Genomic DNA, 6,013 nt, shown 5'->3' on the forward strand with positions numbered 1-6,013 from the left:
CCGGAGACCCGGGCTTGGCTTGGAGGGAGTTTAAAGTTGAAAACCCGCCAACTTCTGACTTCCCTCCTCCCCTCCCCCTCCGGGCGGCCGCACTCCGGAGGTGGGCCGTGAAGGTCATGCGGCCTCCCCCCCCCTTTTACCGAGGGGGACCCCGAGGTCCAGAGAAGGGCAGTGCGACCTTTTAGAGATGTTGATGGAGAAATGCCGGAGTTTGTTTCGTTCCCTGCCCTCTCTCCTCTCTTCTCTCCCCCCCCCTTCTCTTCCTTCCCCTTCTCTCCCTCTCTTTGCTTCTCCTCTCCTTTCCCCCTTTCTCTTCCTCCCCTTCCTCTCTCCTCTCCTTTTCTCTTCCTCCCCTTCCCTTTTCCTCTCTTTTTCTTTCTCTCCTCACCTTTCTCTCTCCCTCTCTTTCGTCTCTCTTTTCCTCCCCCTTCCCTTCCCTTTTCCTTTCTCTCCTCTCCTCTTTCTCTCTTTTCTTTCTCTCCTTTTCCCTCTCTTTTCCTCTCTCCTCTCTTTCTCCCTTTCCCTTCCCCCTTCCTTCCTTTCTCTTTCTCCCCTTTCCCTCTCTTTTTCCTTCTCTCCTCTCTCCCTGTTTCTTCCTCACCCTTTCTCCCTCCTCCCTCCCTCCCTCTTTTCCTCTCTCCCCCTTCCTTTCTCTCCTCTTTCCTTTCTTTCCCTCTCTTTCCTCCCTTTTCCTCTCTCTCCTCTCTTCTAGATGTTGGTGTTTCTGGTTTTTCTAGTCAGTTCCTATTGCTCAACTTCCCTAAGATCCAAGGGGCCAACCATTTTACATTCAGTTTGATCTCTTCCTCTTAATGCTGTAACCCTCTCTTATTTTGTTATCTCTTCTCGATAAGCCACCTAAAGACTCCCTGGCCTTGCTACTCCAGTGCAATTGGCTTCTGTTAAGTGACAATGAATTGCTAGTTACTTACTGAGAACCAAACGTCTTCTTATATTGCTCTGATTAAAAAAAAGAAAGGTAGGTGGGTTATATGCAAATGAAACATTTATAAGCAGAATGCAGTAATTTTTGCCAACCTGATATATAGTTTTGCAGTAATTACATTTAGTACATTTATTTGAACACTTCCAGATACTCCAAGTCAAGGTTTAAGTGTATGAATATTTTTGGTCTGTACAACATAGGGTAGAGCTGATTTTTAAACCTTTTTTTCACTAGTGTTCTGTTCCTTTTTAATTTTAACCAGTTTTTCCCTAGATAAGGAAAGAGTTAAAACTCTTAGTTTCTTTGCCTCCCAATTAAGCACAGAATTAATGTCTTGAATGTATTTTGGACTTTTGACCTATCAAAGTATGCTTATAATCTTCCAACAATCCCAAATGGTAGATAGGGTAGATACTATCTCTCTTTTGCAGAAGAGGAAGTTTAAAACACAGAAAGGTAGGACCTGTTTAATCATGGAAGAACCAGAACTAAAACCCAGAGGTTTTGATTCGTTGCTCAAGGCCCCTTTCACCAGATCATAAGTCTTTTGAAGCATTCTGTAGGAAACAGGAAAGACCAGGTTGAAAATGGATTTCTCTTCTAGTGACCATTTTCAGGACCCAGTCTATGGCACAATAATACACACTAAAGTCCTATGGAATAAAATAGTTCTTAAATAAGAACAAAATTGGTTTTAACTGTGAAAACTTAATGCCTTTTCTAATCAAAATAGGGCAAATTGAATCTGTGGAAATTTAGTTATGGTTTATTAAATTGGAATTTAGAACTGAGGAAACTTTTTTTTTCATTGCAGAGAATCTTAAGATCACCAGGGCTAAAAGGAAAAAGAGATTATCTAGTTCATTTTCATTTTGTAGTAGAGGAAGTTGAGTATGGTGCCAAAGTAAGATCTGATTTGGAGCTGGGGCTCTGGGGACATCTTGGATCTCCTATTTATTTCCTGTATGAACTTGAGCAAGTCACTTAAACTCTGAGCCTTACTGAAATAAAGAGGTTACTCTGACCAACCAGCTTTAAGGTATTAAGGAAAAAGTGACCTTCCCCCCCCAGCCACAGGCAGATCTGAACTTTGTATTCTTAAACCAGATCTCTTTCTGTAGCAAACTGATGCTACATTTATTTGTGAAATAAATTTGTGGCCAGATGTATTAGACTTAAAATTGTATCCAGTGGGTTTTCCAATGAGTGGTTAAAGAATTCAAAGAAGGCACATTGTATCTCAAAGAAGGCAAATTGTAGCTACTTAGAACATACTATGTATCATCTTCCTAACTGAAGTTAAATCAACTTTCCCATTCTTCGTAAGCCATTCATGTATTGCACGACATTTTTATAATGATTAAGTACCAGATAAAGAATTTTAAAACTATGTCTAATATTGGGGGGGGGGGGAGAAACAGGTCCCATGTATAGTAGCTAGGTAACCTTAAATATAAATATAAAAATAAATATATAAATGTTATAAAGATACACACACACACACACACACACATATATATACATATATATATATACGGATATATATATATGTATATAGTCACCAAGAAGTCAGGTTAGCTTTGGGGAGAGGATGTGGTAAGCTAAATAAACTTTCTCTGGTGCAATGACTCAAATTTTATTTTCTAATTTTACAGTTCTTAAAACCATGATTCACTTTATTTCGGATTCGGGCTGTAGAATTAGAAGGACCTTAATGGTCATTTTTATCTAACCCACTCATTTTACAGTTGTCCCAAACACATAAATTAATTTATCCATGGACTCACAGATAGTAAGCAGCAGGGCTAGGATCTGAATCCAGGTCCTTTGCAAACCTCTCACACTGTCTCTTTCCCAGTCCCTGCTCCACCCCCACCCCCCAACTAGATAAACAAAATTCTATGTGTTGGGGCTATCAGAAATAACTTTTCCCACTTCCTGGGATCCTTCCTACTCCTATCCTGACTTAACTGAAAGTCTAAATTACTTTATAGGTATATGATTCTAAGAAGTTTTATAAAAGCAATCTTAGGGGCTTAGGGGTAGATAGGCTGACTCACATTGATGATGTGAATTGCCATCACAGACAGTGAATAGTTTAGGTAAAATCTCTAATACCAATCAGAAAGCTTTCCCCATTATTCTTAGTGTAAAAGCTTAATCCTTCTGATAGAAAGTTCCGAGATTAATTCAACACCACTGGAGTCTGACTCTAACTTTTCCATTTACCTTGGAAAATCTTAGAGATCTCCCTCCATTTCCCATTGTAGAAAATGGGAAGAAAATATCTATTAGGGGATGTGGTTAGGATGATCTGCTTATAACCTTTGAAATTCCCCAAGGAAAAGTGAAATAGAATTATAGTGGAAATCCTTACATATAACCAGGGTGTGGGAATGTGATTTGACTTAGTTTCTATCATGTTTATTTTAAATGTTTTAAGAGATAATATAAGCTGACTTTTAAAATAATATTCTGAATTTTGCAGAATGCTGTGTATATCTAATTTTATATGCTGATGTACATTGTTTTATAGCAAACTATAGCATATTATACAGAATTCCATTGTAACCAGTTTTCTGTGACTATCACTTTAAAACCTCCAAATGAAGGGCCAGTCTCCTCTCTAAATAGCATTCAACAAAAGGCAATGATACATGACAGAAGACTGAATTTGATTATGCTGAATTCACATATTTATAGATTTATGTGTGAGCCTTCAACCATGAAGCCAACTGTAAATCATAAAGCACTATATACTAAATACGAAGTATTATTATTCAATACAAAATTCTGTGATATCTGCCAAGTTCCATTACATATGAAAAGAGAAAGCTGTTGAAAGTCTGTACCTCCATATAGTGACCTACAATGAAATTAAGTATTAAATTCTCTGGTTTTACCTAAGTTGATCCACTGAATTTGTCTCCGAATATCCAAGGTGCCTTTGAAATCTAAAAAACAATTCTGTTAAAACAATTTTATTATAAGTAATTACTCCTGAACTGAGATCCATCTTCATAGGAAGACAGACAAATACAGTGTGAATAAAATGCTTTATGTATAAGTAGCGCCATATGGTTGAATCCTTTGTTCTTGAATTTTATATTTTCTTTGGACAAAATCTGGTGCTCTAAGAGATGGTTTGAGAGGTAACATCACAGACTAGATAGGGCAAAAGATTTGGAGTTGGGAAAACCCGAGTTCAAAATCTGCCTCAGATACCTACAAACATCTATGTGATCTGAGCTCATTTGCCTTATCTATTAAAAGGACAGAGTTGAATGTCACTCTTCCTGATCCCTTCCAACTCTAATAAATCTTTGCTGCTAGGATTTCAGAATTGTAATTTTTGCAAAATTTGTATTTCTCTTAAGATGTAATTTGCAAATGTTAGTTTCAACAGCTGTTTGAAAATATATCTCCAATCCCAGATTTGTGGCCCAATTTATATTTTAGAATTACCCTCTTCTTATCCTTAGCCCCACTCCATAGTTGTAGAAATGAGGAAAAGACTATGAAAACCATAAGAGAAATTAACCTGAAAGAACCCCCCGTAGGATCAGGGTTTTCTGATTAAAATTTAGGACAACAGTATGGAAAGAAGAGCCATAGGAAAGCAAGTCTTGCCAATGAGAAAACTGGGATTTTGACTTCTACCAATTCAGGAGGCCTGATGAAGAATTTGATCCTCATAAGATCCTATGAGAGATGTTGACCCCCATTTTATAGTTGAGGAAACTGAGATAGAAGTTAAGGTATTTGACCAGGGTCACATGGTAAGTGACTGAGGCTGAATTTGAACTATTGTCTTCTTATTCCAGGGCCAATCCACTACTACACTTCCCAATGTCCTCTAAAAATAATCACCTTTATATGGAGCAGCTAGGTGGCACAGTGAATACAGTATTAAGGCCTGGAGTTAGGAGCTCAAATTCCTAAATTCAAATTTAGCCTCAGACACTGTACGACCCTGACAAGGGTTGTCTCAGTTTCCTCCTCATAAAATGAGCTGGAGAAGGAAATGACAAATCACTCTAATATCTTTGCCAAGAAAATCCCAAAGAGGGCCAAAAGGGAGCTAGACATGACTGTACACCAACAATCCTTTACAGAATTTCAAAATTTGCAGAGTATTTACAAATATTATGTCATTTGATTCTCACAACAAACTTGGTGAATGTGAGCTATCATTATTATTCAGATGAGAAAACTGAGACAGAGGTTAAGTGACTTGCCCAGGGTCACACAACTAGTGAGTATCTGTGGGGAATTTGAACCCAGGTTTTCCTGAATCTCAGTTCAGCATTCTGTGCATTATATTAAATAAACATTAAGTCAGCTATTAGAACAAGTACTTTGCAATATTATCTCATTTGACCCTCACAAGAACCCTAAAGGATAGGTGCTATTATTATCCCCATTGTACAGGTGTGGAAACTGGGACAGATTAAATGATTTGCCCAGGGTTACAAGCTAGATGCTAGTTCATGTCTGAGCCTGAAATAGGAGAATAAATTCCTGATTCCAGAGCCAGATTTATCCTCCTGCCTCCCCCAAAACATATATGACAGGAAGACAGTCTCATGGAGAGGGTGAAAGATTACAGGGTATTCTTCTACTGTCCCCTCAAGGTCAGAAGAAAACTAGGAAGGCCTCTAGTATGTTGTTCAAGCTCCCCAAAGCAGACAGGTAGGCAGACAAGAATGAGTTGTTGGAATGAAAAATAGAAAATATAAACCCAAAAGATCATGGATCCATTTGAGAATATTTTACTCAGATAGGCAACCTCATAGAGTAGACTGGCCTTAGAGTCCAGAAGATCTGAGTTTATGTTCCACCTTGTGAAACTGGTTCTATAACCAAGGTCAAGTAACCTCTCAGGACACATGAGAGGATGCCAACTTTCATAGATAGAATTACTGCCCAATTTTTTCTTGCATTGTCATTTTTTAAAAATAATTTGGTGGTGATATTAATCAAGAACATCATTCTTTCAGCCTATGACCCTAAAAAATCAAAAGCCACAGAATTTCTCCATCCCTTCCCTACCCACATCAATACATG

The sequence above is a fragment of the Macrotis lagotis genome, chromosome 3 (genome assembly GCF_037893015.1).
Source record: "Macrotis lagotis isolate mMagLag1 chromosome 3, bilby.v1.9.chrom.fasta, whole genome shotgun sequence".
Taxonomy (NCBI): domain Eukaryota; kingdom Metazoa; phylum Chordata; class Mammalia; order Peramelemorphia; family Peramelidae; genus Macrotis; species Macrotis lagotis.